We start from the raw sequence: 21,980 nt of genomic DNA on the forward strand, positions 1-21,980 counted from the left end.
CTTGTAATATGAAAGTGTCATCAAGAAATGTTTATAACAAAAAAGAGGTAGACCTGGAGACTCCTGGAATGAAGGAATGAGAATGACGATGGCCTGGAGCTTACTACAAGGAGACGATTATCAAGAGTCTGAGAGTATAGGAACAGGAAAATGGGTCCAACTTATGTCAATACCAATAATCAAGCTTCACGAAAATCACCGCTTTCGAAACCAGAAATATATTGAGCACACAATAGAAGCACTGCTGAAGCTACATCAAATAGATGGTCTGGTTTTTGTTTGGTCAGACATTTTAATTAACGTCCAATTTTTTTAACCAAAATTTGCGAATTCTTAGCTGGACCAACAATTCAACGATAATTTAATAAATTTCTCTGGCAGCTTTTAATTTTGTAAACTGGCTGCACTGCATTTTTTTTTTTGTGGCGGGCCTCAAACGAAACGAATGAAGTGCCATACTCTGGATTCATTTTACTATTATGCTGTATTGACTGACATTGTCTGTGTTTGAAAACAAATGCTAAAAATTTACGGGGGTGATTCTTTGTTTAAAAGAAAAGATAGTTTATGGTGGCTAAATAATGTTTTTATTTTTTAACTTAAAACCGAAAATAGAACAATAAAATATTATTTAACTATTATTTTTATAAAAACACACTTTCTATATATTTTCTATTTATTTGAGTGGAGGGGATTGAATTAGACTACCACCATCCTGTTTTACTAAATTTAAGGAAAAACCTATGCAACGACATATTTTTTTTTATTTTATGATTTATGTAGAAACTTTTGTCTCCAGCAATATTTTCAAAATAAAATAAAATCAAGTGGGATAGTTTCATTTGTCATTTTTAAAATGTAATTATTAAGAAGATAACTGATAAATGTTTTTACGAAACACAACTGTTTGACAGCACACATCTAAATTTTTTTTCTGCAATTTAATTTTTTTTAGAAGTTTTATGAAAAAATTGCAGGAAACAAAAAAAACATGTAATAAACCTGTCTATCGATATTTATTTGTTTTTTAAATATCATTGCATAAGTTTTCATTTAAACTTATTTAATATTGTCGTTTTTAAGATAAAAATAGACGCTTTTTTTCTTTTTTTTTTTTTAAGGGAATTGGAGGTGAAATCCTTTACGGACGCTCTGCGCGGCAAGCACAGGGGAGTGTGGAACTTCCTGCAATCGGCTGGTAGGGCCCTCAGCTGTCAGTCTTATTGCATACACACACATATGTCCCTCGTCTAGTCCTAATATTTGTTGTGTTGTTTGTTGTTAATGTTTTTTAAATATGCCAGTGTTTGTTTAATTTGTTGCTTGTTCAATTTGTCTTTTAAAATCCGTTTTATTTTATGACGTTACCTTTGTAAACTATACATTGGACATTCGCTGATTGTGTGAATGACGGTCAAATTTACTACACATATATTACACTTAGGAGGATGTAGAAGAAGATGTTTGTGAGTAAGGGTTGTGTGTACTGTAGACACTCTAAAAGCTCGGACTGCTTCCAGTCTGGCTAGTTCTGTGGATTCATATTTTGATATTGTTCTTCAAAGCAAAGTGTTATATAAAATCCGGACGTTGGATTTTTCCGCTTACCAAGTTGTTTGCAATTGTTCTTATTGTTAAAGCATTTATATCTGAGAATAGGAATTCATTGGTCGGGTTTGGACATGCTTTTACAGTCGATATATTTATTGTTTGAGTGGCATCAATCCAAGTAATTTCTAATTACTAATTAATATTGAATATAATCTGGTAAACCAATAAGCTTGGTCTCATAGATGAATATACGATACTGCTATGAGGGCTTTGTAGATTGGAAGATTTTTGCTCCCCATTTTGTGCCCGAAAAAAGCCTCAGGACATTGTTTAGACTATGTAGCGAGTTTCTTAATTTGCACTTGCCAGACAAGTACATATAGTGTTAAAAACAACTTCTAAAAATTTGACTGTATGTGCACACTGGATGATAGTCCATTATAAATCGGGTACTGGATCACAATGAGGTTTTGTTAATCGAAAAAGTGCACACATTAAGTTTTTTCTGAAAATTTAAAACTAATCTTTTTTACATTTCGCATTACTATATTAATTGTGGCACATTTGTTATATCTATATTATATATTTTCTACCCTTTATTTTAATAAAGAAATCACCTCCCTTGGTTTTTCGTTTTTGTTTTAAAAGATTATAAATTATATATTTTAAGATTGTCAATAAATCGTCAAAATATTGCAATATATAGAATATTAGAAAATAATGTGTGGTTCGTGAAATCGTTTTCTTAATTATTCCTGAAACGGTTAAGGACATCTCAATAAAACCTTTGATTGGGTCATAAAACTAAACTAAACTAAAATTTTAATATTCCATGCATGAACGTTTTTCATTTTCTGTTATCTTTGTTTTTGTTATTTCTGAATTATTCGAAATCCAATCTCCCACATGTCCAGGGATGCTCTATTCAATTTAAGCTGCAGTACCCTTTATCCCAATGGCGCTTTCAATTTTCCGTTACTTTGAAGCACGATACATCCGATTTGGGCCCCCCGCCCCGCCATTCCCTGGCACGGCCAAATATGCAGAAACGCCGCGCTTTCATTAATCTCACGTCCGAATCACAAAGACACGTTCGGCTGTCGATGCGTGTAAAACTCATCCGACAACGCGACCTGTTGCGCCATTATTAGCATCATATCGGGCTTCAAAGTGAAACAAATCTGATCGAAATCCCCCGAATGCACTACAAAAGAACTGACAGGCAAGCACGGAGATTTCTTTCGGTCGCGACGATGCTGTCACGCCATCATTTCTGCTTCACGGATTCAAAATTAGATCGATATGGTTAAATAAAGTTTTAAACCCGGGCGACAGATATCCCCAAAGCAATTTAACTTTTCGCTTTAAAAGTTAAAAGTGTATTGACTTTTGAGATCCTCGGACCTCCCGTCCCGAGTATTTTGTTTAAATGAAATTATTGGCGTTCGGTTTTTTCCTTAGAAATTCGTTCGCTCTTGCCAAGAAACGTCGACTCGTTTCACGTCGAACGTTTTCGAACTAAAATCATCTGGTTGGCGCAGTTGGTGTTCGTAATGACGAAAAGAAAAGTTGAATATTACTCAATCAGTCGTCGGCGTTCAGAAGATTTCCTCAAGGGAAAAAACAGTAAAAGCAATCGTCGACATTCTGTGATTTGTGGCTTAGTATACTTAAGGGTTTGCCTACCGAAGAAAACGTAATGAAAGAAAAAGTGAGCAAGCAAAATAAGAAAGAAAAAACCTGAGCGTCGAAGTAGCAGCGAGCAACTTTAGTACTAAAAGGAGAAAGAAAAAAAATTGATTGCGAGGTTTAGATGTGGAAATAAGGAAAGAAAGAATAAGTATTATTTAGAAGAAATGGAAATTCAAGATCCTGGGGAAGAAAACTATCGAATACGAAAGGTTAGAGACAGTAAAGTAAGACAATGAGTGAAGTCATTTTTTTTTCCAAGAAGATGTAGATATTTTTTTGGGTTTTCTTGAGTAGAAGTTGAGATTATCGACGACTATAACAGACCCAGGAAGAATGTGGTCTAGCATTTGCTGAAAGTAGTGTTCAAAAACATCGGCATTTGAAAGATCGTGAAAGTCTAGAGTCCGTATTTTTGCTACCAATGTAAGTAATTATTAATGTTTCACCTTTTTCCGAGGCAGCTTTTATTCTAGAGGACTATCCTTCAATGAAAGCTTGCGTTGTGCTTTTTAAATTCGTTTCCCAGTAACAAATTCATAACGAACTTTGCCAACAACTGCCCGAAAGTCACTATAATTCTACCCGTCCACTTGATACCCATGGGACCCTTGACAATCATCATAGGTACAATACTACGCCTGCGAAATAAGGCTAGAGAACTAAGTTTTATAGTTTTATACGGATTTATAACACTGTTGCTTTAAGAAAAAGAGCATAGTGATACAATCATGTTTATATGACCTCTACTTTTAAATACAAGCAGAAAAGAATCTAATAACAAGAATACTGTTTTCCAAAGGTACTTTCCGTGAATGTAGAGAAAAAGTGGAAAATAGCATATTAAGCAATAAATGCGGTAAACGGCATTTGACTCACGACTTCATTTGACGCGAGTGGAAGTCAGCGGAGCGAGTGTTTAATAAACGAGTGAGTTAAAAAGTTTTTCTACTCCCGTCTCTAAAATGCCTAATTACACACCGATCTAGCGTGCGGGAAGCGTCACTTTAGCACGTCAGTTTCGTTTCCCACGGACCCGAGCCACTTCGGACATTTCCGGGATTTTACCGAGCGGGATTTCCCACGTCTTGAATTTTGACGTCATGTCAGTGAATGTATTCGTGATGTTTTGCAAAAATCTACCCCAAAAACTAACGGTAGTACAAAAAGTATAGTATGCAACACGTTCGGTAAATTTTTTAAGTCACTCGTTTGTTAAACACGATTACGATGGCTATTACCACACTTGTTGCATAATATATTATTACCGAACGTGTTGTATAATATAGTTTTTCTACGAGCGTTAGTTTTTGGGGTACATTTTCGCAAAAGAACACGAATACATTCAATGACATGACGTCAAAATTCAAGGCATGAGAAATCCCGCGAGGTAAAATCCCGGAAATGTCCAAAGTGGCTCGGTTCCGTGGGAAACGAAACTGACGTGCTAAAGCGACGCTTCCCGCACGCTAGATCGGTGTGTAATTAGGCATTTTGCAGACGGGAGTAGAAAAAATCTATTTACCTTCTCTATATAGGGCTCCAATTTTTGATAACTACAATAAAAAGTGAAAGATTGGAATTGCGCACTGCTATTCTATAAAAACCAATATAATCTATATACAAAGTGTTTTCAAATTGAATGTTTAAAAAGAAAACTGCATATGAACATATATTCTAAATGTAACTGAAAACTAGATTTTTTGTTTTAGATAGATATTTTATATTTCACAAAAAAAGTTCTTGATTTATTAACGATACTGTTATGACCACGCGAAGAAGACGCTTTTATTTTTTAAACAAAAAACGTACATCGGATTGAAAAAAAACAAGAAGTTAAATTTCTTTAGAAATTATTGGAGACTGTAAGAATAATTTCTAATTTAAGAGAATCAGTGGCGTAGATGTGGTACACTAAATCATACCTTTTGATACATGTGTGTCAAATTTCATTAAAATATCTAAACTGGTATTACAGATAATAAAAAAATGTATTTTATTTTTGGAAACTTTACCATCCTGTATCTCAAAGGTTAAGACGTTTAGGACATATGTTCATATAAAATCTTCTTTCAAAATGGACTCAAAAATCGTCCCCTTCATTATTTAAATTCAATTAGAAAACACGCTGCTTTATTTATTGCATTTATTTATTTCCTATTTATATATATATAATAATTTGTCGAATACAAAAATGAAAAATAAAATAAAGGCAATAAAGTGAAAAAGATTCGTTTATTGTTCGTGTTTTTGCATGGAAATTAGAAAAATTTTGGTGTTTCCCCAAGTTGTTAGTGTCTCTCCATTCAGTCTTTACAACCTGCGTCTTAGAATCTAATTTCACTAGGTTCAAATTTTTAATAACAAAATTTATTCCCGGTTGTAAAATTTTCTAGACCAGGTCTAATATTTATTTTGAATCCTATCTCCACCTCCGTCTCTCTCTCTCTCTCTCTCTCTCTCTCTCTCTCTCTCTCTCTCTCTCTCTCTCTCTCTCTCTCTCTCTCTCTCTCTCTCTCTCTCTCTCTCTCTCTCTCTCTCTCTCTCTCTCTCTCTCTCTCTCTCTCTCTCTCTCTCTCTCTCTCTCTCTCTCTCTCTCTCGTTTACGACACGACCCGCTCAATATTAAAAAGTTAGTGTCTTCGTCGGAACGAAGGAATTTGATTTCGCCTTTAGTCACGGCAGGTGCATGTTTCTTCTTGTTGGCAGGTGCGCCTCGCTGTGCGCTCTAAAGCGTTTCGTTCATTAAAATGCCTACTTGATTTCTTACCTAAATTAAATTAGAAATTTTACGTTTCTAGGATTGACGTTTATCGCGCAATATCTGCAACTATGATTAAAAATATAAATCAAAACGCTCCTCGGCATATACAAATAATGTCCGACGGTTTATTGAGAAAATTATTGACATATCGCGAGCTCAATATCCGGCACGGCAGCGTTCGCAAATTGAAATTGGTGGTGGGCGTTGAGGCCCAAAGGGTCTTATAAAAGCCCTTACATCTTCGGTCTCCCCTATCTCGCTAAATATTATATGGATATGCCATCCCTGGTAGGAGTTTTTTTTTTTAATTATATAATATCATTCAAAAGGCAGTTGGCATTTAGGGTGGCGGGCTTTGTAAAGGGGTTGGTAGCCCTTGTCTAACCCTTCCAAATTCACACGGTACACTTGCGTTCAACGATTGATTTATTCGCTAGATTTTATCTGTGGACAAATATGTTAAATTTTTATTTTTAGAATAAAATCCGAGGGGGATTTCAGTGGCGGATCTTTGTGTTAGTAAAATTAGTAAAATTAACCCCAATTTTCGCTAACTACTACTGCGTTTACCATTACAATTGTCTTGCTTCTATTAAATAAATAACTAGTAACTTAAAAAAAAATTAAGTTACCTAATATTACCACTATAACTCCACTAATGACCACTGATTACCACCAAACTTCCACTATTAGGCAGTAGATTTTCAAAAAGCGGTGCTTTTTTTATTAAGTTTGTGTCCTTTGACTTTTCATTTAAAATATTAAAATGCAGAGTAAGCAGAGCTTTTCAAAACTAGCAAAATCTTATTAGAAACCCTACAGACCATTGTTTTCAAAGGCAAATTTGGTCACAATGACCGCAAAAATTATGTTAAAATTTTTTACTAAAAACTTTTACGATATCCATACCTATGAGTTGTATATATATCCATATCACCATTTAGTTAGGAGAAAAGTTATAATTTAACACAAAAAACAAAAGTAACGAATGCTTGGCTTTAATAAAAAAAAGAAATATGGGAATATAGTTAGATCAAGAAATTATTTCTCAGATATAAAATTAGAGAATTGTATATTTATGTATATTATACGAGCCCCAACAACTAATTGAACTGAGGTGGCTTTTACTTGATGAAAATCCATTTATCAAAATAAATAAGAACTACATTTGATAAAGACACGGTGTTGTCGAAACAATTGTCATGTCATAATATATAATTTCGTGAAAATCTGAACTTTTAGTTCTTATATATTTCCAACAACTAATTGTTCGGAAGATGTACGAAATAATAAGAAAACATATTTATACTAATTTTAAATTGATTTTTTTTGCCTTTTCGGTTGAAAAATGAAATCACACACTTATTTTTATACTAAAAAGTTCTATCGTAATGAATTATTTTTTTATTTCACATAAAACACATAACAAAATATCAAAGACATACCGAATTTGCTGACAAATAAATATTCGGACGCATTTAAATCTTTTACTTTAAATCGAACATTAATAAGAAGTAACATGACCTTTCGCGGCAATAACAGCTTTTATGCGTTTTGGCATAGAATTTACCAAAATTTTACCGTGAGCTTTAGACAATCTTTGTGAAAGGCTTCTGATTTTGTACGAATCACCCTTTTTCGAAAATCGACTACACACACATCAAATTTTGATTCGTCGCTGAAGATAACGTTACTCCACGTTTCCGTTGTCCAGGACATTTTTGATTTTGCCCAATCCAAACGTTTTTTCTTCTGAATAGACGTTAATAATGGTTTTTCCTTTGCCTTTAACAAAAGTAGATCATAGAATATTAACAATTTTTATATTGAAACAGGAAAAATTGTAAACTTACCTTATAAAAACTCGAACCAGACTTATGCATCCATTGTCTACAACATTCCCTGGAGACATTTAAGTTTGCCTCGTGATTCCATTGGGCTTGAATTTGGCGTAAGACGCTTCGTCTACTAGTTTTACAAATCTTGACCAGAATACGACGATCCCTTTCAGTGATTTTATGGGTTCGGCCTGAACTTTTATCACGACACTAGCCGTCTCTCCATACTTTTTTATAATATCCCCGACTGTTGATGAAATTTTTTGCATGGATTTATCTCTGCAGTACTGAAATATAATTTCTCGCACTTTTTTGTTTGTTGCAACACCACGCGTCATTTTGTTATCCACTATTATACAAACTTGAAAGATACGACCCGAACTGACATCTCATTTATTTAAGCACACTACATTTTACCATCAATGCATGGGTAGCATTGATTTCTTGGTCAATAAACATTCGCGTCCGAATATTTATTTGTCAGTAAATTTGGTATGTTTCCGTTATTTTGTTATGTAATTCATGCGAAATGAAAAGAATATTAGGTATTTTTGAGAAGTAATAAATTCTTAAACATATAAATTAATTTAAGCATTTCTTAAACAGAAGTTCTTGGGAAATTGTTTGTTGAAAGGATACAAAAAATGGATACTGGCCGGTATGGAAAGAGGTAAACAGGGTTTTTCACCCAACTCGTTCGTTAAAAGTTTATTGCGACGTAATTTAGAAACGCCTTTCAATTTTTGAAGTTAAGGATAGTGCGAAGTACACTTCTTTTTTAAAATATCTTCAACGTCCTGTCGGTTCCGGTACAACCGGAAGTTGCTGTCAACTAGATTATTTTAAACGGAACACATTTTCAGATTCTGTGTGAAATTTTAAACATATTTTGTTTATAATGCCCTATACCTATGTGCAACATTTTTGAAATATTTGTAATATTTTTCTGAAAATTTGATTCTCATATTTGGCAAAATGTTAAAAAGACGTTTAAATGTTGTCCAAAATTAGACGGCAAACATTCAGATAGGGTTACCTATATCTGTTCCGAACCGTATTGGGTTTTTTATAGTATCGTATTTATTCGGCTGAACATTTACCCTTCACGTAGTTGGCTAGGGAAAAGCAATTATTACTGTTATTATTATCAATATACTAATTATTATTATAATCGTTTTTCCATAGCCAATATGGGAAATAAGTTGTATACTTGATAACGTACACACAGGATGTCTTATTTGAAAAAAAAAATGAATTTAGCGATTTTCAAAATGTAAATGTTTGCTACCTAATTTTGCACACCTTGTGTGAAAGTAGACAACAACAAGATCAAAAATGTGAACCTAAGCCTCCTTTTTAATAGATAGGAGGATCAATTTTTGAGAAATTACAGAAATATGCATGTTTAAAGTTGGTGAAGCCGGAAGTGACAGGAATATTTTAAAACACAACTACTCTTGGCACTTACCTTAACACCAAAAGTTGATGACATCTCAATAGACTTTTAATGAACGGGTTGAGTGAAAAACCCTGCATAGGTGAATTAAAAATTTAAAAAGGTGGAAAATGACAACGATATGTTTTTTGTTTTAATAACAGAAACAGATGCGTTAGCAATAAAAATAAGTTTTGTTTCAAATAGGTAAAGTACTGACAAATTCGAAGGTGGATAATTCATTCAGAGATTATAAGCTTGGTATTTAAAGATCATAGTGAAACTAACAGAGAACAGAGAAAATGTCGGTCCAAAGCATCTATTTTAGAAAATCATTTTGCATTTTTTTTTTCAATTTTTTGGTCGGACCTTTTCAGCGATATCTGTAGGGACGCTAATAATGGGTGTTTTGTTTCGGTGTATAGAACTTTAAGTTGGCATTACTGTTCAGTTTGGTTTGGCAATTCATCATGAATAGACTCACGCCTGAACAACGCTTGCAAATAGTGCAATTTTATTTCAAAAATAATGGTCCCGTGCGTAATGCGTATCGCGCACTACGTCCATTTTATCGTCGACAAAATCGTCCATCAGAGCAGTTAATTCGATTGACCATGGAACGTTTTCGCACCACGTTTACTCTTATTGATAACTCGCATCTCCAGTGACGCCGTACGGTGTGTACAGAAGAAGCTATTGCTGCTGTAGAGCATAGCATTGAGGAAGATCCGAATGAGTCCATCCGCCATCGAGCACAGGAATTGGATCTGTGTTCGTCCACTTTATAGAAGATTTTGCGGAAGGATTTTGGTTTACGTGGTTACAAAATCCAACTCGTGCAAGAATTGAAGCCAAACGATCATCAAGTAAGGCGTAGGTAGATTCGTCGAATGGGCCCAAAACGATATTGCTATTGTTCCCGATTTTCATAAACGAATTTTGTTTAGCGATGAAGCGCACTTCTGGTTGAATGGCTACGTCAACAAACAAAACTGCCGCATTTGGACCGAAGCGAATCCTCAAGTGTATGTCGAAACACCGTTACATCTAGAAAAATTGACTGTTTGGTGCGCTTTATGGGCTGCTGGAATCGTTGGTCCGTACTTCTTCAAAAACGATGATGGCCAGAACGTTACAGTCAATGGTGATCGGTATAGAGCTATGATTACTAACTCTTTCATTCCTGAATTGAATAACCATGATGTCCAGGAGATGTGGTTTCAACAAGACTGCGCAACATGTCACACAGCTCGTGCCACAATCGATTTATTGAAAGACGCTTTTGGTGACCACCTAATTTCACGTTTTGGACCTGTGAATTGGCCTCCAAGATCTTGTGATTTAACACCGCTAGACTACTTTCTGTGGGGCTATGTAAAGTCATTGGTCTATGCGGATAAGCCACAAACGCTTGACCATTTGGAAGACAACAATTCGCCGTGTTATTGCCGATATACGGCCACAAATGTTGGAAAAAGTCATCCAAAATTGGACGTCCAGATTGGACTACATCCGCGCCAGCCGTGGCCGTCATATTTAAAATATAATGCCACAAGATTATCTCTCGGATAAATAAAATTCATGTCAATCGAATAATCCATCGTTGTTTTATTGCAACTTAAAGTTCTATACATCGAAACAAAAACACCCCTTACTTGTATACTAGATTGAAGGTTGCCTTGACAATTTCATATATTTTTGATAATGTGCAATGGACGAGTTCGGCATCTATCTATTTCAAGAGTAGTTAAAAATTTTATAATTTCGGAGCGTGTATCGAAAAGTTAAATCGGTATCAAAATGGACCAGTTAACTTGTAAAAAGGGGGGTTAATCCGACGCGAATTAACTTTTAAAACGCTTTTAATTCGAGCGGGTATGGCGCGATATTATCGATAATTACACAGTTTTGCGGATCGCGAAAAAATATTTTTCATCGTTACGTTTTACATTCCGTTCGTTCGTTTCAATAGAAATGGTATAAAACGATCGTTCGATACTACTTGGCACTGAAAATATATTACTTGTTATTTTAATAAAAAAGAAAATTATCTTCTCATAACAAATAACGAAAATTTTCTAGCTCATAATTGGCATTCTTTGGTTTGGTTTATTGCTAACGTATTTTTATTTTTTAAAAGTTCAAAATTTTTTCTTCTTTATTCTTTTTCTCGGCTTCTTCCTTATTCGCCTTTTTTTGTTTCTTTTAGACAAAAATGTTTTCGAGTATTTCGGTGTTTTGTTCTATTATATAAACATGTCTCACAACATTTTAAGAGCATTATTTAACATAAATATTATTTGTACTGTGAAAAAATGTTTTACCTTGGTGGAAACATTTATATTTATCACAAATGAATAGTATATTTCACAAATTGCGGTTTGGGTGCAAGATCTAAATAATAATTTGGTATTCGTTGACTTGAACCTGCGGGGTAAGATTGATTCATACATGTTTATATACATGTTTTTTTATATTTTTTCTATTCAATATTGCACCCGCATCTCGGTTGATTTTAGCAATGGTATTTTGACGTTTGTCGGTTTTAACGGTTACGTTACACGCCACTCAGTGAGAATATATTAGTGTTATTTTTCAAAAATATAACCACTAGTAGTAGAAAAGCAAACTAACCCAAATCAAACTCGTAACTAAAATACGCTTTATCTAATGCTTACTTTGATAACTCTGATAGTACTGAGCAGGCATCTAAATCCCAAATGCAAGGACAATGATAATTCGTTCAACTGAACTTAACACACTGCTCAGGGACTTTATCCCCGTGTCCATTTGTCTCTAGAATTTGCTTGACACTGACTGTCTCCTAAAGTCGTAAGAAGTGAGAGACCGAATTAACATTTCTGTTGATTTTAATTTCAAGCGCAGTGCCGCACCATTATTTTAGACAATTTGGTCATTACTTTTAGACTTTTTAAAATGGCATTTCTAAACGAAAAAATCTGTTTTATTTATGATTGTAAATCATGCTTGTAATCATTGTAAATCAGAATTCTACCTATGCAACTGTGCAATTTAAGAAATATTTAATTTTTGTGTTTTTATTTAAGTTGTGGTTGTGTATTTTAAAATATATAAAAATATTTTTGAGGGTAAAATTCCGGTGGTAGAGAATTTATTTTGATAGATCCGGTAAGATGTTAATAAAAACAATCATGAACCAGGAATTGTAGTAACTGTTGTACAAATAGGAAATTTATTAATGTTGCAGTAATAATCATAAAGGTTTACTTGCAAAGATAAAACATATAAAAAGGGCATTTAATTGGATTCTTTATGTAATTAAATTATTCTTGTTAATAAATTTAAAATGTTGTTATTTTTCTCTCATATACCAGTATAAATAATCTATACATTACAAGAAAAGAATTTATACAAAATTGTCCAAAATCTAAAAAAGTATTAAAAATATTTGTAGTAAAGAAATTCGGAAATAAGGTAACATTAAGATTAACATTTATTACTAGTTGTACACTCAAAGAAAAAATGTGGTAATTTAAAAAAAAACACCAACGATTTGACTAAAATTAAATATGATTTTGCATCATTGGTGCTTTTTAATAAATCAATAAGACGCTGTATGATTCTATATAATGCATTCTTGAAACTAACATAGGCATGATAATTTTTATAACCTATTCTTATTAAAACAAAAGTAGTGTCGGCATTTGAATTGAAAAAGAAACCATTCCAATTATAATGACACAGATAATAAAATAAGCATCACAAATGTGTAAAATAACAATTTAAAAAATGTGTAAAATAACAATTTAAACATGCTATAATGTTAAAACAAAGTGGCCATCATAAATTGTAAGGATAGTTCTTTTTTCTTCTGTTGACGCTATCCTATAAAGTCGTATTTTTTAATTTCAGGCACATGCAATATTATTATATTTTCTTATAAAATAGAATATTTTAATTGGAATTACATTTTCCTGACTTTGAATTAATTTAATTGCCTTAAGTTCGGTTTTGGCAATACAATGAAAGAAAATTATTAACAAGGTTTAGGTGTGATCTCTCTGTGATCCTGTAATAGTTCATTTTATACAGCCCATGTATGATATATACAGGGTTATTCACGTTGAGTGTCCTATTAGACGTTAATAGAGAATGAGCTATATAGCGAATATGAGCTACCTACGTAAAATATTCGTGGCCATGCGGTGTTGCCAAATATACTCGTAACGTATATCAACTTTAATTTTTAAACAGAACACCCCATATATTATTATATCTTTAGATTGTGCGAAGCATTCTGGAACTTTTTTATACAACATGTACCATATCTATTTTGAACATTTTCGGAGATAAAAAGTACTTTTTATGAAATTTGGCAACAAACAACCACATATAAAATAATAACTTTTTTCACAACTCATACAGTTAAACACTTGAATTTTTGGCTGCGGTTCCCTATTAAATTGCTGTATCATAATATAGTGTGAGAATTAACTTATCGCGTACAGAGCGTTCATAAAATAAGGCCCAATCGGCAAGATATAAAAAAAATGGGAATTTTAAATGGAACACTCCTTATACTTAAAATTGGCACTGAGCAATTAATTTGCCATCGGAAAGTACCAAAATATGGTATCTATTTTCATTGGTTTTCGATTTAAAAACAAAAAACAATATACTTCAATTAAAGCGAATTAAAGTAGTCGCATTTCATCTGGGTAGTAGGCTCTGACCGGCTATGGTGAATTTTTTTGTAAACACATTTGCCTTTGACATATATAAGCTTCAAATTAGTAATTGTAATAGTGAAACTGGAAGGAAATACATATGCTAACAAAAATTTAATATCCATAGAAACTGTTATACACAAAACTAATGTTAAAGACTAACAAACGGTTTTAAATTGTTTTTAATTGCATACCACTAGAGATTATGTTTCAAATGACCTCCATTTGGGTCAAGTTGTAGAAAAACCTATTTGACACGGCGTTATAATTCTTCTATTGTTTCAACTAGAGTTTTATACCCTTTTTCTTTAATAGCGCCCCAAAGGTAGGCATCAACCGCTGTAATATTTGGCGAATATATCGATTTTCAAAGATGATTGTAAGTTCTTGACTTACTCTATTTGTGCAATGAGCCAGAGCTCCTTCAAGTTAGTACCAACATCTGCGATGTCACACTAATGGAAAATTGTCTAAAAAATCTTTAAGTACTGTTCGTAAAATATCCATTTATTTTTCCTCGTCCAAATTCTAGTTGTGGATACAAAAATTTATTTTATTATCCATGAAATAAAAAACGTTGAAACTAAATGTATATTGAAATCGCTTTTCTCGTTCAAATTTTGGATGAACAAAAATAATTACTAAGTCTGTTAAAAATACCATCCCGTGAAAATTTTGACTCGTCAGTTGGAATAATTCTTTTCAAAAAATCTTGATCTTCTTATATTCTAATATCATCTCACAAAACTGTGCGTAATGGTGCATCACGAGGCAGTAATTATGCATATTACGTTCCTTCAGTATCCGTTGAATGGAAGAATAAGATATGCCCAAATCATCTCCAGCGCTCGGAATAGACGCATGTAGAAATGCGTGAAAATATGCTGAAATGTTGGTTGCATTTTATTCTGAGTTTGTAACAGGTTTTGGAAGTTTCCTTCTTGATAGGTTTCGAAATTTTTTTTCAATTCTTTTTGACTTTTTCTCATACATTGGTGGCAAATGTGGATATTGTACATTAAATCTTCTGCACGTTCTTTGAACAATTCTTTGACACTACAAATGAAAAACAAATTCAAAATATCTGCGTTTGCAGTTTTGATTCGCTTTCGGCTAGTGTTTTTTCACGCACACGTGATCCCTTCTTTCGCGCCCTTCATTCTGCAGCAGGATCGAAATCTAAGTTATTCCACAAAACAATTTTCAGCTGGATAAGTTGCCACGTATGAATACTTGGTTTTACTTGCTGAATATTGATATAAATATATTTTTCTTGTCTTTTGCAACACAAGTTCGTCGCTAAGAAAATGCAAGTATAAAAATGAATGAACTAATATACAGTATTCTACTTTTTTATAATACAGAAAATGAAATACAAACAGAATATATGTACGAAAAGTAATTCGTATGCCCTGTATAATTTTGCCAAATTCATAAAAATCGGCAAAATCTCAAAAATCTACAAGTGGAAGTGAATATGAAGATGAATCCTCTACGCCAAAATTGTTTTCCCAAAATGAGCCCAAACCAGTAGCAGGACTGGTTTCAAGACTCAAAAAATGTATTTGCACCAATGAACGGTTACAATTACAACATACTGAACGAGGGACAGGGCAATATTAACATTTTTTTGTGAAAATGAAGAAATTGCACTGCAATAACAGAAAGGCATGGGTTTACAGGAATGCAAATCTGCTGATTGGAGACTGGTCATTTTATCAACTCTATAGTTTTGAAAATTAAGAGGTCAACCAGCCAAATACCCTTGCTTCATTTGTCTATGGAATAGCAGAGCAAAGGCCTTCGAGAAACTAGTTTACTGTTGGTAAAGTCAATGTAATTATGGAGCCGTTACTAAGCAGGAATAAAATCATACTTAGGTATAGTTAATTATGATAAAACAATTTATCAACGAGTCGAGATTGATAAAAAATTAATGAAAGACGGAAATTTTCTCAAAGGACTATTCAGGAAAGTAAAGCTTGGAAGGATTTCAGGAAATTATAGTAAGCGATAGAGAGAGAGAACTTCCACCAGGATCAAAAAGCAATGGAGAAAAGGTGTTAAGGTAGGTATTAGGCAGGTTTATTTTATTCTAAAATGAAAATAAAAAATAAAATAAAACCTATAGCAAATATATAACATATCCGAAATTAATTATTATATCAAAGGCAACAAAACCACTTCTGACCAGTGTAATCTATTAATTCGCTTTCTAGTTTGCGAGGGCATTCAAGGAAAAACCTGAAACTTTCGTTGGATTTAATTTTTTTAATCAATCGACAACAAACCCGCAGCACATAGCAAGATTTTCGTTAAGATACAATCAGACCAGGATTAGTCAAGGGAAAACAGAAACAATTAACCTTTCCCCGTAAATTTTCTTTTGAGATTTAAATTCAATTTTGTTGGATGGCTGCTTAAACCCGAACCCATTATACCGAGTAAATAATGCACGGTTTATTTTTGTATAAATCGTCGTCTGCGGGCGAGCGATATTGCCGAAGAAATTCCTTGGAGTATTGGAAAACTGCGAGCGAGGCTTTCACAGTTCTCCTGCAAAAGGAGAGAAAGCCTTTTGTCGGAATCCACAAATGGGACTTTTTTAATAATTATTATATAAAACTAAAACTGCATAATCGAAACTTTCTTTTGACGGCGACGACGACGGCGTCGAAGTTTTCCGGGTATTCATAATGGTGTAATGCTTACGTTTTAAAAGACCATTTAAAGTTTTTCACGGGAAAAGCGTTAAGAAAGCTCGGAAGCTCCGGCCAAGTTTGGGCGTTTCTATTAAACGGGAATATTAAATCGATGAAACGAAATTTCGTTTTTGTGGAGAAATTATATTGAGATTTTGCTCTTTGAAAAGAGTGAAGTTTCGTCAAAATGAAATTCATCGTTCCTTTGAACTTGCTAAATAATTCATTTGGATCGCGAAGTAAGCGGGCGTGGAGAATTCCGAACCCTCTCCCAGACGATACGCACCGGTGCATTCGGAAAAGAAAAGAACAACAAAGCGATAATAAAAAAATACTTTGCGGTTAAAGTTTTTGTGCGAGAATGCCGAAACCATCGCCTTTTATTTTCGCAACCGCTTAGTGGGGCGACTTTGGCATTAGAAATTGAATTTATTCGCACCTACTTTAAATAAATACGGACATCGGCTTGACAAGGTTGGCGGTAAATAAGATTAATGTCTCGAAAAATACTGGCCCGATCCCACTCGGGATATACATCTTCATTTAAAAACATTTACTCTGGATAGAGTAAGTTCTTCACAGTTTGCATAATAAGGCTTCTCTTTTCGCTGCGCTCGAATATTTCGCAGTTTATTTTGCGTCGCCCTAGAATAGGTTTTCGGGATTTACTTGGCCAAAAACAAATTTGATCAGTCAACCGGTAATTATCTTGTATTTTGGTAAATACTAAACTCGTTTCACACAATTACAATACTTGGTTCGCTCTAACGCGCCGCCGTGACATACGTTTTCTATAAATTTAAATGCAGGCTCTGACCAAGCTTGTTTTACCGATTTAGTCTGGTTATCAATGACATCTGACTTCAGTCGACCGATCAACTTTCCTACAAGAGTTCTTTTTTCCCTAAACCTGAAACTAATCTAAACGTGATAAGATTTCGAAATGCGTCGCAAATAAATATGCAATGGAATATGGAAATGAAATTAAAATATTGACCACGCTGCGCTCCGCTCGTGCCAAATAAACTGTGTTCGAAGTGTTTTCGGAGCGCGAGCATTGAAGATGCCAAGTGAGATTTTGGCGAAACGTCTGCAGGATTCCAGTCGGAGTTCAACAAGCTAACGGATGATATCCCGGAATATAGTGTCATCACATTTTTCCATCCGTGAATCAATACGTGAATATATATATATATATATATATATATATATATATATATATATATATATATATATATATATATATATATATATATATATATATATATATATATATATATATATATATATATATATATATATATATATATATATATATAATCTTATAACTATAAACTTTAACAATATTTGTAAAATAAGTGTTGTCTGTCTGAATTTTAGCAAAAAATGCATAGATAATAAGAAAGTTTATTGGCCGGACGATTAATTAGATCATGTGAAAGTGTAAACGTTGTGTAGCAAAAGAATTTAAATATATTGGTCAGTCTAAAATATGTCCTAATGTTAAAATGTGAGGCTGGAAGAGAAAAAAGTTTTGGGCCGGTATACGTATATTTCTTTCTAGGAATGTGGAATTGACCGGTCAATTGACTGGTCGCCGAAATATTGTTAAAAATAAAATCAAATTTATATTTATTTATATTTTAGGTTAGTCAATATCGCGTCGTTCTGAGGACTAAATGAAGTGGATATTTCCTGGGATTCCCCGAATCCCCCGAATTTTGTATAAAATACATCTTATTATTAAATAATGATAGATGACACTCTACAATTTTTTGACTAGTCAATTAAAAAGTGGTCAACTGACCGGTCAATTGATCAGTCCCAGCACTAATTCTTTCGCAGCTGCCAAATTTGTACCAAAAATTAATTATTGCCATGCGAATAATTATTTCCTGGTCCTAATTATACGCACACGCAGTTTCTAGTCCATTAGCGCTTTATAGGTTCTATCCAACGGGCCTTACAAACTCAATAATCCGAACTCAAAGAAGGTGTGTAAATGTATCCGGCCACAGCTGGCATTCAGCACATGAAAGCGATTTTAAACGGGTTTGATTTAGTCTCTTAATGCGCAGCACAAAGGCGTTCATCTTCTCTCCAAGTGACGCTATTGATTTGACGCTGCATCGCGCTTTGAGTTTAGCAAATGGCGTTTGCATGCAGTCGATTAATTAATGTTAATACTTATTTAAACCGAAACCATTTTATTACTTGACAAAATTCCGACAGTCGAAATAACTGCAAAAATAATTTCAATTTTCAATCAATTTTACTGTATCCTTCATTGTAAGCAACATTAAGAAAACTTAGTTGCAATTAGTGCAGATTGTCAACTGTTCAAACTTTACTCAGGTAATGATAACAGAAAACTGTATGCACCAAGAAAAGATTTTATATTTCGAAAAAGAAAAAGTGGTGAGACATTATAAAATGCGCCGCTAATCTCCTTGTGAGTGGGATAATCTAAAACATTGAGATAGTATCTTAGTCCTTAGTATTATATATAGAGATCAGTAAATTTTCTATGAATATGTATTTAAAGGATGTTGATGTGTGAAGAGGTAAAATTTTTTAATTCGGTTTTCATTTTTTTAATGATTATTAACTGTCCGCTAAACTTCATACAAATAATATAATCCCATATATACTACCGAAAAATAGGGTAGACTAAACTAGGTTTCACAACTAACAACTTTTGCTGCAATAGGTTTGCTACATTTTCTTTGACGATTTTTGTGAGACCTCGAGGAACGTTAAATAGCCGAAATATTGATAAGAAATTATATACCGTATGCCGTATAATTCCTAATATGATGTCTGTAGGTAATGTTATAGTAAACGAAAACTGGTTTTTATCTTTGTCTTTATCTTTTGGTTATTGCTCTTGGGGTATCGAAAATATCGTTTAATTATTAATTCTATAACAAACCACACGGTTAGCTGCAACATCTTGTCGGAAAGTTGGAAACATGAGTGCGAGGGTAGCTACAGGTCATATTGACTACGCTCACGGTTGATATTGCCAATAGTCTTCGTATAGTATGGCTGGAATCAGGATAGGAATCACTAAGACTTGTAGAAACGCACCAACTTGTGCGTGGAGCGTGAGACTCTGCTAAGCGTGTTATGGAATAATTGGAAGGTCACCCTGATTTTTTGGGACAGAAATATGAACTCGCAGTCCAACATTAATAATGCGTTATAACCTGTTACAGTTCCCTAGCTTCAACAACTGCAAGATCCGATTTTACTATCCAAAAAATTATATGCCAATCAGGCTCTAAGTTTTTACGGAATAGGAATTTCAGTTTGGCCTTGGAAGTCAGAAAAAAAGAGAGCTATGTTAATGTTTTTGTAACAATTCCGCTAAGATTTCGATAATGTATTTTCTGGTTGCATCATCTTTTGCATATCTCCTGGTGCATACCTTAAAGCATAAATACGAGCGCATTGCCCGGGGTTCGAATTTTAGACCGCTTAATCATTGCACAGCCCCCACCCTTTTCGAGCGTGGCATCGATTAAGTAGGGCATTAAATCAAACGAGACTGTACTAAAACCACTTGAGGTATCGTTTATTCCTATTATCGCCCCTTACGATCTTACGTAAAATGTACAGTATAAATTTCTCGAATTCCGGAACTAAATCCATAGTTAAATAATGACTTTCTAAGCGCAGCACGTGGCGAATAGTTAAGACAATTCTCATGGTATTTAGCAGATTCCGACTAAATTATTCCACACGAGTTTCCCGCAAAGTTTCCTAACCTTTGTAACAACGACTCTGATTGCTACCCGATTCTCCCGAGGCTCAGGAAATAGCGGATACCGTACCATTCTGATGCAACCATGTATAACATAATATGGTTGTTGTATGTATAGGACACCACGGCGTCAGAAATACTTCCACGAAATGCCAATTTAGGTCGACGAAAGCCAGACGTTATTTAATTTAATATGATATTAATCTGCAAAAAAATACAGAAAGAATAATGCTTTTGGCAATCGCAATATACGGCACCACAATACCCCTCTTAATTTAAATGAGGTTAGGTTTCCTGATACCCATTTCAACGTTTTTGAAATAAAAATTGTTTTCGTCTTTGGAAGTGATCTTACGTTTAAAGGCAAATCGAATGTTTCACGGTGTTATGTTTACGAATGTTACGGTATACGGTTGTGTAAAGTTCAGATTTTGTAGGAAAATTCTCTGGTTGAATTAAAAGGAAACCAAACTTCGGAAAGTTGCGCTCACGTTTCGTTTCAGTTATTTTACATATTTTCATGATGAAAATAAGCTATTCGTTTATCGTTCCTATCTAAGAGTTGCTGAAGTGCGATAGAATCACAATAATAGAAATTTAAATTTAGTTGTTTCATATATGTTCACTGTCAACAGAAGCCAAATCCACCATCCACCATCCTGTGCTTGAGATAACTATCAAGTTTAACGTGCACAAGAAACTTCCTTGTAACAATTATGTTAAGAAAGAATTTTCTGTAGCTAAGTATGTGTATAACTATGTCTAACTTTTCGTGGGCCGATATTGTACATTCTACATTCAGGAGCACATACCTACTAAAATAATAAACAGTACTAAGTTTCCCATTTGGTTGAATTATCGCACCAAAAAGTTGCTGCATGACAAAGAGCAAGTTACGAAAAAGTGGATAAAATCTAGAAACGTCAATGAGTATAATCTATTCTCGCTATTACGAAAAGATTTTAAAACTAGTAAAGAAAATGACTATAAAGATAAGTTACTGAAAACATCTTAAAAAAAGACCCGAAAATATTTTGGTCGCTTATAAATAGCAGAAAGAATGCAAAATCATTACTCTCTAAGGTATATCATAACTTTTTTCTAACTAAGGGGTGTTTTTTTTCGATGTATAGTACTTTAAGTTGCAATAAAACAACGATGGATTATTCGATTGACGTGAATTTTATTTATCCGAAAGATAATCTTGTGGCATTACATTTTAAATATGATTTCTGGCATATGACCGCCACGGCTGGAGCTGATGTAGTCCAATCTGGAAGTCCAATTTTCGATGACTTTTTCCAACATTTGTGGCCGTTTATCGGCAATAACACGGCGAATGTTGTCTTCCAAATGGTCAAGCGTTTGTGGCCTATCCGCATAGATCAATGACTTTAGCCCCACAGAAAGTAGTCTAGCGGTGTTAAATCACAAGATCCTGGAGGTCAATTCACAGGTTCAAAACGTGAAATTAGGCGGTCACCAAACGTGTCTTTCAATAAATCGAATGTGGCACGAGCTGTGTG

The sequence above is a fragment of the Cylas formicarius genome, unplaced genomic scaffold, assembly GCF_029955315.1.
Source record: "Cylas formicarius isolate icCylForm1 unplaced genomic scaffold, icCylForm1.1 PGA_scaffold_1__22_contigs__length_36826433, whole genome shotgun sequence".
Taxonomy (NCBI): Eukaryota; Metazoa; Arthropoda; class Insecta; order Coleoptera; family Brentidae; genus Cylas; species Cylas formicarius.